The sequence below is a fragment of the Macrotis lagotis genome, chromosome X, assembly GCF_037893015.1.
Source record: "Macrotis lagotis isolate mMagLag1 chromosome X, bilby.v1.9.chrom.fasta, whole genome shotgun sequence".
NCBI lineage: Eukaryota > Metazoa > Chordata > Mammalia > Peramelemorphia > Peramelidae > Macrotis > Macrotis lagotis.
The window spans coordinates 249477459-249490254 of NC_133666.1; the positions used below are offsets into that span (position 1 = coordinate 249477459).

The following is a 12796-nucleotide window of genomic DNA, read 5'->3' on the forward strand; positions in this document are numbered from 1 at the left end:
AGCTCTCAGGACAGGTAGATGATGCAGTAGATAGAGCACTGGCTCTGTTGTCAAAAGAACTTGAATTCAAATACAAGCCTTAGACACTTACTAGCTGTGTGACCCTGAGCAAGTCATTTAGCCCCAATTACCTCAAAAAAATTCTCCTAATTTAAAAATAAAAAAGGAAGTGGAGAAAGAAAATTACCTACACAGATACAGGAACAAAGAATTAGTTAATATAATATAAAAAGGTTAACAAAATAAAGAACTAGTAATTCCTAGGAAGCAATTATTGTACACTACTTAGGACTAAGTCTTGTCAGTAAATTCTCCCTATTAACCCTAATAAAACCTATTTACTACCAACTTGGCATAGGTTCCAGTTTTTTTGTTATCTCAGTATTCTTCCAGAGGGTCTGTGTCCTTACAACTGGCAAGTCAGGACAAAATAGACCAGTCCTCTTAGAAACGATGTAATTGAAATCAAGGAAATGTATATCATTTGGGGAGTGGCTGTATAAGTTGTGGTATATGAATGTAATAGAATATCGTTCTGTAAAAAATGATGAATAGGTGAATTTCCAAAAAACCTGAAAAGACTTACACGAACTGATGCTGAGTGAAGTGAGCAGTACCAGGAGAAAATTGTACCAGTAACAGCAATATTGTGAGATGATCAACTATGATAGATTTAGCTCTTTCCAGCAATACAGTGATTCAAGACAATTCCAAAAGGTTCATGATGGAAAATGCTATCCACATACTGAGAAAAAACTAATGGAGTTTGAAAGCAGATCAAAGTTTACTATTTTAGCTTTTTTTGTTTTTTTCCTTGATTTTTCCTTTTTTTGTTTTGTTTCTTCTTTCATAATATGTATAACATGATTGCACAAGTATAGCCTATATCAAACAGACAGTTTGCTATCTTGGGGAGAAGGGAAGGAAGGAGGAAGGAAGAAAAACTTTGGTCTCAAAATCTTATTAAAAATGAATGCTAAAAAACTATCTTTAACTTCTGATGGAAAATGACATCCACATCTGGAGAAAGAACTATGGATTTTGAATGCAGATCAAAGCATATTTTTACTTTTTAAATTTTGGGGGTTTTTTGGTTTTTTGGTTCTAAAAAAATTTTGCTTTTTTCTTCTCATGGTTTTCCCTTTTGTTCTGATTCTTCTTTCACAGAATGATAATATGGAAACATGTAACATGATTGTATATGTACAACCTATATTACTTAGTATCTTAGGAGAGAATGGTGGGAGGGAGAAACTTTACAAAAATGAATGTTGGAAATTATCTTTAAATATATTTGAAAAATAAATATATACATTTTTTAAAAAAAGAAAAAAGAAAACTATCTTTACATGTAACTGGAAAAAAATAAAATGCTATTTACATTAAAAAACAAACCAAAAAATTGATGAAGCTGGCAGGATAGTCTGCTCCCCAAATCTTGTGTCTTTATTCCTCATAAGTGTCACTGAAACATGTTAGGAAGTTTCTCATGACTGGAATATAATTCTGAAAAGGTACATATTATTTCAAAAGAATAGAATAGCTTAAAGGGAATAAATAGCATTGTGCAATGAAAAATATACTCATGAGTAAATTCAAGAACCTGGATAGATGCAAAGAGCAGATGGAGAGAGGAGGGAAGGGAAGTAAGATGGGGACCATTGTAACAAATTTGCTTTGAGGGAGGGTTTTATTGAAGTATAGAAGAGTTAAACAGACAAAGATAGAAAGAGAGGGGAAAGAGAAAATGTGAGATGAGAGCTTGGTATGAGTTCAAAAATTGCAAACTGTCCAGTTTGTCTATAGTAGAGAGTACATGGGGCAAGGGATAGGGATAAGGATAGGGACTGGACCTGGATTTCATTGGTATAAGGAATTCTTAAGTGGGGAAACCCTCTTTTACTAATATGTCAGTCCATGTTGGTTGAATATATAAAGTTGGATTTGTTAACTCAAAATGTCACTTTAAAATCTCAACCAAAAAAATCTCACTCATTTGTCAAAATTACCAAAAATCCCTTAAAAGATGTAACAACAGACATAGCCTAGGCTGGTTTAACAGTCTTTTGATTTTTAAGATAAGGCAAGTCATCAAATAAGGAAATAGATGTTCACCAAAGTGTTCCCTACTGTTTTGGAGGAGGTTCAGCACATAGTTCATGTTATAGAGGGATTCCCCCAGGGGCAAGGGTTCTTAACTTTTTATATCAAAGATACCCCATCCGTCTGATGAAGCCTATGGAACCCTTCTCATGACAAGTTTTTTAAATGAAGAAAATACATAGGGTTACTAGAAACCAATCATATTGAAAAAGTTAAAAAATTTAAAAAATTATTCTTAATTCTCTTACAAGTCATTCCCCAATTGATTAATGATAAAATTAATAAATGGCAATTCTCAGATAAAGAAATTAAAGCTATCTACAGTCATAAGAAAAAATGCTCTAAGTCATTATTGAAGCAATACCATTACTGAGTCTGTATCATGAAAAAAATCATGAAAAAGGGTAAAAATTTCACCTGTACAAAAAATATTCATAGCAGCTCTTTTGGTAGTGGCAAAGAACTGGAAATTCAGGGGATACCCAACAATTGGAGAATGACTGAACAAACTGTGGTATATGTATGTGATGAAACACTATTGTTCTATAAGAAATCATGAAGGATGGAACTTTAGAAAAGCCCACAAAGACTTGCATGAATTGATGCTGAGGGAAATGAGCAGAACCAGAAGAACATTATAACACTAACAACAACATGGGGTGATGATCAGCTATGGGGACGTGTTCATTTCTGCAGTATAATAATCAAAAACAATTTTAAATCCATATTCAGAGAAGGAACTACTAAGTTTAAATGAAGACCAAAGTTTATTATCTTCAATTTTTAAAAGTTGTCTTTTGTATTATTTAATTTTTTCTGTCTAACATTTTTCCTACCATTTAAATCTGATTCTTCTCTCACAAAAGGATCAATATGAATCTATGTTGAGCATGGTTATAAATGTATAGTCTATATCAGAATTCTTTTTGTCAGGGGAGGAGGGGAGAAAAGGAGAAAGATGTAAAACTCAAATTGACCTTGCAAAAAAAATGACCGATAAAAACTACTGTAGTTTGAAAAACAATTAAATAAAATATTTTTAAAAGAAATATATCAAAGCAGTATTGTGAACATAAAAAATAATTATTGATGAGGAAAATACAAATTAAAACAATTCTGAGGTACCACCTCCCACCTATCAGTTTGGCCAATATGACTAAAAAGGAAAATGATCAATGTAGGAAAGGATGTGGGAAAACTGGGACACTAATGCATTGTTGGTGGAGTTGTGAACTCATCCAACCTTCCTAGAGAACAATTTGGAATTATGCCCAAAGGGTAATAAAACTTTGCATACCCTTTGATACAGCAATACCACTACTAAGTCAATATTCCAAAGAGATCATGAAAAAAGGGTAAAAAAAATTCATGTGTACAAAAATATGTATAGTAGTTCTTTTTCATAGTGTCAAAGAATTAAAACTTGAGGGAATGTTCATCCATTGGGGAATTGTTGAAAAAATTGTGGTATATGAATATGATGGAACACTATTGTTCTATAAGAAATCATGAGGGACGGGACTTCAGAATAGCCTGGAAATACTTTCATGAAGTGATACTGAATGAACATGAGCAGAACCAGAAGAACATTGTACACACTAACAGCAATAATGGATGATGATCAACTTTGACGGACTGTTACATTTTAGGAGTATAATAATCGAAGATAATTCTAAAAGACTTGTGATGGGAAAAAAGCATCCATATCCAGAGAAGGAGTTCAAATACAGAGTATATTTTTAAAAGCTTTTTCATGTATTATACTGTTTTTCTCTCAATTTTTTTCCATTTTAATTTGATTCTTCTTGCACAACATTAGTATGGATCTATGCTTAGCATGGTTATATATGTGTAGTCCATATTAGATTGCTTTCTTTCAGGAGGAACAGAAAGAGAAGGCAGAGAGGGAAGAAAATGTGAAACTCAAAACCTTGCAAAAAAAAGGGTATTGAAAACTATCATTGCATGTAAAAGTAAAAATAAATAAATAAACTATTAAAATTATTCTTAATTCTTCTTTATTTTATTTTTAACTCTAGGTTAAAAACCCCTAATCTAGATGGTGAGATACTCCAGATATTCTTATATGAAGACCGCATTGTGCTAATTACATCAAACTCTCTGTAGACCCTTCTGAATGAGATCTATAATTATTCCAGAAAGTATGGCATAAAAATTCCAGTTAGAAAAACCAAATGAATGAAAAATATCTATGATCCAGGTTATGATAGCATTGGATGCAAAACCTATAGCTCTCTTTCATTAGTACATATTTGTTAGGTTTGACAATGGTTTTTTGTTACAAGTGTTTGTGGTCTGTTTGATGTTTTTCAACTGGGTGAGAGAAGTTGGGAGGGAATTTGGACCATTATTAAAGAAAAAGAAAATGAGGCAGTTTTTAAAAAATATATAAAAGGAAACAGAAAAAAGGCTAGCAGGAAATATAGTCAAGAAAGCTAACTTGGAAATTTCATGACAAATTTATTATATAATTAAAATGATAAGCAAGCTGTATGCAATAGAGATTTACAATTCCTTCATAATGTTTTTCTCTTTTATTTTGTATATGGAATTGTTCATTAACTTGCTGTTTGTTAAATTCTGGATTAAAAAAATTAATTTTTTCATTAGTTCATAAAACTTCTTAAATTTTTTCTTACCTGAACTGATGCAAAGCAAAATAGGCAGAACCAGAAAAAAAATATAAAATACTTTCAATGATGTAAATGGAAAGAACAATGACTACAAAATAATCAGAACTGGATGTTACAAAATTATTAAAAACTAACTTGACTTTGAAGAAAAGATATGAGAAGACACTTCACCTCCACTTCTCAGCAGCGGTGGTGAAAAGGACTGGGAGCACTCACCTTTGTGAAGTATTATTAAAAACATGTTTGATATGCTGATTCTTTTTACTTAATTTTTTCTCTTCTTGCTTACTTTAGAAAACGTCTTTATTATATGATATAGTTCTCTTGGAAGAGAGAGGAGAGATATAAGAAGAAATCTAGATAATACAAAAGCAAAAGATAATAAAAATCTATTTTAAAAATTAAATTAAAATTAAAAAAGAGTGGTCCCAGGAAAAATAATGGGGAATGTTAACTGCAATGTCAGAGAATACCATGGTAGTCCAAAAAGGCAAGTGACCCACTGACAAATACCCTACTTATTCCTTGACCTCTAAAGATTGGTTTAGGATTAATCCCAGGAGCTCCAGAATTGCTGTAAGTCAAAGAGATCACAGATTTTGTTTTCTGAACCTGTGAAACCTAAAGAAAATCAGTTAGCTATATTTCTCCAAAGAGAAAATAAAGGCAGTAGGATTTGCCAAATCTGTGTCTCTTAGACTTCTGGTGAGAATTAATTAGGGTTTAGTGTGTATATTTACTCAGGATGAAAGATGATATACTACTATGGGGTGTAAATATTAAAGGTTCATTATCCTTACTCAAGGCAGTATTTAAAGAATATAAAGTGAATAAAGTGAAATAGTTGGTAAGTGAGGCATGTGGGAATCATCTTCAAATCAAAGGACTCTATTTCAAAAAAACATTTAGCATTCTCTATAGTACACCAAGAAGAAAAGCTTTTGAAAATTAAAATTAATTTTTGATTTTGTTACTAAGGCTATGTAACAACCGACATCAAGGAAGTTCTATCTACAGTCAAAGACTTTTTCTGGAAATGAAAATACAGAAGCTGATATTAATTTAATGTTACCTTCATGGTGGGCTGTCAAAATGAGGCTCTGATAGGCTAGAAAAAGGAAATTTAACCAAGAAAGTTGGGGGTTTGCATTCAACAAGAGAAATAATTCAGTGGTGGCCAGGTTTTCCTTGAGGTTAAAAAAATACTGTGAGGTTGTAGAAGGGCCACAGAGTGAATGTTTTACAAAAAGCAACCTCCATTCAGATACAAGATGCATCTTACACAAAACTGGCATGGGGAGTTATGCCATAGGCACTAACATCGAGCCCTTTACATAAGAGGATAAAATAAGAATCTTGGCTGTCCTAAATACACGGGGTGGGGGGATCATTCAAGGAATAATAGCAGAAAGTTTTCCATGCTTCTGAAGTAACAAATCTCTAATCCTAATATCAGGATTGATCATATTCATGGGTGAAAGAGAAAGTGGTTTGCTGATAGAGTATGATGGGCTCCCTGCACTGTTATAACCACTTTTTCCACTGATGACTTCTGTAATTAGTCTTAATTGGTTCCCAAGACAGACAGATATTTACATAAATTAATATTTATATATAGTAATATTTTCAAATACAATCACAACCTCTCTAAGCATGTTTCCTCACTTGTAAAATGGTGAGAATGATGATATGAGGTTAAAATGAGAGAATGTATGTAAAATTCTTTCCAAATATAAAAGCTCTACATACTGTTATATATATGCAGAGAACAAAAAAAGTCTTTGAAAATGAAAATTAAAAATTTGACTGTGGATTTTATTACTAAGGCCATTACTAAGAAAGTGCTATCTACAGTCAAAGATATTTTATAGCAATGTAAATATGGAAGTTGATTTAGACTGTACTTGAATCAACTGAGGAAAAGGATTCATTGGAGGGATGGAAGGGAGATCCTAGACTTGAGATTTCCTTAGTAGGAGGAACTGCAAATATGGAGACTCCCTCCACCACTGCATAATGAAAATTGATCTATAAGTTTACAATCTAGAGTAATTGTTTCCAATTGAATGGAGATACTCTCAATGACATAACAGCTGCTGTCTGTGCCTGGGTCCCAATTAAGTTATAACTACCCTGAGTGGCACACTTTTATATAGAGCTTATTATGTGCCAGACACTATGCTGGATATTTTACAATTATCTGATCCTCACAATTCTGGGAGGTAGGTATTATTATTATTCTTCCCATTCTGTAGAGAAGAAAACTGAGGCAAACATGGTTTAAAGTGACTTGATCACGGTCACATGGCTAGTAAGTTTCTGTGATCATATATGTATTCAGGTCTTCCTAAAACCTTGCCAGGGTTCTATTCATTGTGCCACCTGGCTGAAAGAAAAGGATAGCAGCTTTCATGATGAATGGTGGGGACAGAGTGTGAGTGCTGAGGAGTAAAAGTAGGTATAGTTGTATTGGATACAAGTCCCCAATATCGGTTCATCTTCCAATCTTCTTATGGGTTGATCAGGCATATGGAAATGGCATCCAATTTAGAGACCAAAGAAGACTGAGAGAGATTTCTAACTGTGGATGAGGGGGAAAATACCTTTTCTTAAACTCTGACTAGTTTCTAACCTCAAAAATATCAATAACTTTTATGCAGATGGATCTAAATAAAACTGGGAAGGGAAAAAAGTAAAGGAACCATTTCTCAGTATTCCTCAATATGATGGATTCTGATTTGAACTATAGATGAAGCCACTTCACCACAGAAAATAATGTGCATGTAGATGGAGGAAAAGGAGGAGACCTTGTGCTTCCTCCCTATAATCAAAGGGTAAAAATAACTCCTCATTACAACCCTTAAAAAGAAAAGCTTTTTAAATGAAATGGCAACAAAGCTGTATAGTCAATAAAGGCTTTGAAGCCCCAGTCTTTGGCCTATGTAACTAAAATGTTAACATCTACCAATGTCCACCATCCTATAATCAGACTGCTACTAATGGATTCGGAGTGTTATACATGTGTAAAGTGTATATTAATTAAACAGTTACTTGTAGAAGTAGATGGGAATTCTAATGATTCATGGAATATTGGGTCTGACTTTCTGTGGTTAGTTTTGGTTTTAGACATAGGGTGGGTCTATGATCTAAAGGACAGTTATATAACCTACAAGGTATATGTGAGTGTTTTCTCCAAAATCATTGGTTCTCAAACTTTTTAAGCTCATGGAATAGTATTATCCCTTGATAATCAAGAACCTAGAAATATATAACATGTAAGATGGCAACAATACTGGAGGGGTTCATGATTAAAAGGGCAAATTTCATTCAATTTGGGGGACATCATGTACATATTTAATTGCAAATGTAAGCTCTATACAATGTGAGGATTCACACATGTGCATGTGATTTCAAGTGTAAGTTCCACACAACTGGAAACAGCCACTGCCTTCAATCAAAATGATGTTTTTGAATAAACTTTTCAAAGTACCAACGTGACTAAGATTGTGAGGAGGAGAAGAACTGAGAGTTGTAGCTCCCCACATATGAGACCAGGTCTTATCTGTCAACAACAAGTTGCCCCTGTCTCCATATTCTGCTTCCCATCCTTATAAAGGGTTGAACCTCTGGACCATAGCACCTTTCTATTGTTTAGAATAGAAGCCTTTTGGTTCCAGTTTAATTTCACTGGTATTTATTAAGCTCCTGATATGTATTAGGCCTTGTACTAAGCAATACAGTGTATACAAAGACAATGTATACAAAGGATGCAGAGATTCAAATGAAACAATCCAGCTTTCAAGGAGTTGACAATCTACTTGGAGGTAAAGGCACAGCGAGGCAAGTAAATATACAATATATAAAACATAATGTAAAGTAATTTTGGGGAGAGGGAGAAGTTAAATGGTACAAGTGGAGAGACTGCCAAACTTGGAACTAAGATTTATCTTCATAAATTTAAATCGTGCTTCACAAACTCACTAGTTGTTCCAAGTCACTTAACCTTTATTTGCCTCAGTTGCCTCATCTATAAAATGAACTGGAGATAGAAATGGAAAACCACTCTAGTATCTTTGCTAAGAGAACCCCAAATGAGATCACAAAGAATCAAACAAGACAACCACAACAAAACACTTTCAGAAGGAATAGAGGAAATCATCTGGTAGGATATGACAAATAAAGGAAAGTAAATTATGTAGAATTTAACCTTTGGTTTCACACAGTATTTCCTTCAAAATAAAAATGAAATTTAATAGGGTGAAGTTCAATCTAGAACATAGTTCTTGAGCAAAATACTGATAAGTGAGCTTGTTTATAAGAATTCTTTTAACCATGTGGTACAAAAAGCTCTGATTCATTCTTAAAAGGAAAAGGGGAGCAAGGAATTTGTGAACCAGAAATCCTAAAAGACTTTTCAAGTTCACCAGAGAAAAGAGCTGAAGTCTAGTCAAAGTTATCTTCTAAGCATAAAGCAAAGTGCAAATAAAAAAAATCACAGCTTTAGAGAGGTCAGGTGTGATCCAACCCCTTCATTTGATGGAGGAAGGACTGAAGTCCGGTTGCATCTTGCCCATGATCACAAAGGTAGCAAAAGATAGGGTTGATATTCAATCTAAGTCCTTTTGACTGTAAATCCACTGTACCATGCATAAAGTGAATGGTTGTTTTATGAAAAGGAGTTAGCACTTCCCTTATTAGGATGAAGTAGGTCCTAGTCACCTTTGTATAACACAAACATGACAAAATGGACAATTTTAATTATCTAAAATTAAAAAGATTTTGCACAAACAAAACCAATTCAACTAAGAAAGAAGGGAAACAACTTGGTGGCAAGTTTTTTTTTTCTGATAAAGGTCTCCTTTCCACAATATGATGATGATGATGATGATGATGATGATGATGATGATGATTGATGATGATGGTAATGATGTAAATTCAGAGATATCTGAAGTAGTGAAATAATTTTATATGGAACTGGCTTAAATTTATTAGAGTAAGTGCATAAATGAAAGCAACTATGTAGTTCCATCTCATACCTATTGGATTGTCAAAGTTGACAAAAATATGTAAAATGATAACTATTAGAGGGACTAAGGAGGGAAAAGCACATTAATGCAATGCAGAGTGAGAACATGGATAGCTGAAATCTACAGAAAATCACTCTATTTAATGTAGTTAATATTATTTTAAATTCTTCCTATTCAACCCAATCTTTAATCAAAGATACTCACAAGTTAGTCAAATGGAGTTGTCAGAATTTCATCTCTTGTTTCTGCCTTGTAATCAGAAACAATATTAGGAGTACTTTGTTCTGACTGCTTCAATGGTACTTCAAGATGAAATTGCATAATATTCCATATGCTATACAGAAATACTATCAATTATTATGCTTCTCTTAATACAACTCCAAAAGAAGGTGTCCAAAAGTCTTCCCATATTTTCTGTTCCTCAGATGCTAGAATTACTAGTTAATCTTCAAATTTTATTACCTCTGGTATAGGCATCAGTTAATTAGACACAAAATGAACAAAAGGAAGGCTCCAGGAATGAGTACAAGACCTAAAGTCTACTAACTTGATATGAGTATTTCAACTTCAGATTATATGGTAGTATCCCATTATTCATAAAGTAAATGTGAAATATTACTCAAGACTTTAGAATAAAACAATGAAGATAATTCATTCATTTGAATGTAAACATTCATAAGGTTATTCCAATTTAGAAAAGTTCTTATTCCATGGCATGGTGTGTAAGATTAGTGATATTAAGAGTCAAAGCATGAAGCAAGGGATGTTTGGCTAAATATGACAATTATTTTACATCAACATCATCATCATCACACCATCATTATTAATCAATAACAGCTAAGATATATAGAGACAGGAATTAGGCTATGTTCTCTACAATCATTTCATTTGCTCCTCACAATAACCCTAGAAGACAGATGCTATTATTACCTTCATTTTATAGAAGAAAAAACTGAAGCAAATAGAGGTCAAGTGATTTGCCTTAGATCATACAACTTATAAGTATCTAAGATCAAACTTGAACTTGGGTCTTCCTAATTCCAGACCCAGAATTCTATCCTCTGCACCCCCTGCTGCTGTTTACATGTGTTTTCCATTTCTCTGCTAATACAGGTTATGACTCTTCCAGGAGGTTTATCGGCCAAAAAAGTCTGTCACATGGTGTTTATCCAACTTAAGGAGCATTTGAAAACAAAGTTGGTACCTTAATCCTTAGAACTAAGCAGAATTATTTTAGAAGTTCAAACTCTGAGGCTTTGTTTATGGCATAAGGTGGAAGCCATAGATAAGTAAAAGGACAAATACATTATATAAAATTTAGTGGTATGCTTTAAAAAAAAAACCTTTTGTATGTGTGTTTGTACATACACATATACAGTTGTTGTAATTGTGTTTCTATAGGAAAAAAATTTATGTGTGCATATACATATGCTTATACAGACACACACACATACATGACAGGTGACTCAGTGGATAGAATGCTGAATCTAGAATCAGGAAGATCTGAGTTCAAATTCAGCCTCAAATACTTACTAGCTGTGTGATCCTGAGCAAATCACTTAACCTTTGCCTTAATCCAGTAGAAAAAAAAAATAGCAAATCACTCAAGTATCTTTGCCAAGAGAATCCCATAGACAGAACTGGCTTGCTATGATCCACAGGATTATAAGGAGATGGACATGACTGAATAGCATGTATATACTTTTTAAATCAAAAACCAACACTAAATTCAAGGAAATATATTTCATAAAATGCATGTCATATATACTGGAAATATTTGGAAAGGAAATTTCAGTTGGAAGTGTTATAAATGGAACCTGGACCCACAGGCCTAAAAGATCCCAGCATATTAACTAATGTAGATTACTAGAATATTGTATATTACTAAAATAGAACCACAACTGAATATCTTTCTTGATGATCTCATGGGTTGATCCCATGGGTTCAACAATCATCTCTTTACAGATGATTCCCAGATCTATAAAAATAGCCCTAATCTTTCTCCTCACTTCTAGTCCCACATCTCTAACAGTCTCTTAGACATTTCAAATAAAACTTAATATGTCCCAAAGAGAGCTAATCTTTTTCCATAAACTCTACCCTTCTTTGCAATTTTACTATTACTTTGAAGGGTACTACCATCTTCTAATCACCTAAATTTACAATCTTGAAATTCTCCCAGACTCCTCACTTACTTCCACTTCATATAACTGATCTTTTGATAATTAAAAAAATTACTTTCAAAATACTTCTTATTAGGTGTCTTCTTTTCTCATCTCATCCAGTTTATACCTTCATCACCTCTGCTTGTACTACCGTGGTAGACTTCGGGTAGGTTTACTTGTCTCAAGTCTCTCTCCCATTCCTTCTGTCCTACACTACACTCTGCTGTCCAAATGATTTTTCTAAAGCACAAGTCTGACCACTTCACTTTCTCTTCCTACCATCCAATAAATTCCAGGAACTCCCCATTACTTCTACTATTATATATCAAATCCTCCGGTTGGCATTTAAAGTGCTCTCACTCCTCATCTCTGCCTCTGAGGTTTCCAGCTTCCTTTAACAGTCAACTCAAATCCCTTTAGCAGAAGGTCTTTCCTGGTTTCTCCTTCATTTACCCCACTCCCACTCCTGCTCACTACTGGTGCCTTCCTTATGAAATTATCTTCCATTTAGACCTGGAAGAGATTTTTTTATTGTTCAATCATTTCATTTTTATCTGACTCTTCATGATATTTGAGATTTTCTTGGCAGAGATACAGGACTGTCATTTCCTTCTCCAGCTCATTTTCTAGATAAGGAAACTGAGGCAAATAGGCTTAAGGGATTTGCCCAGAGTAACACAGCTAGTGTCTGGTTAGATCCCATCTATTGTGCCACCTAGCTGCCCAATAACGAACAACAACCTTCCATTTACATGGCATATATTCTGTCCATAGTTATTTGTACTGTCTCTCCCATTAGAATGTGAGCTCCTTATAGGACAGGGTTGTTTTGGCCTCTTTTTTGTAT

At 33.6% G+C, this 12796-nt stretch overlaps 1 protein-coding gene across 1 annotated transcript in view; it reads right to left on the minus strand.

Moving 5' to 3' along the window:
• Positions 1-12796, minus strand: part of ARSB (arylsulfatase B) — a 216264-nt gene that overhangs the window by 70395 nt on the left and 133073 nt on the right. The gene's annotated exons all lie outside the window — the stretch shown is intronic.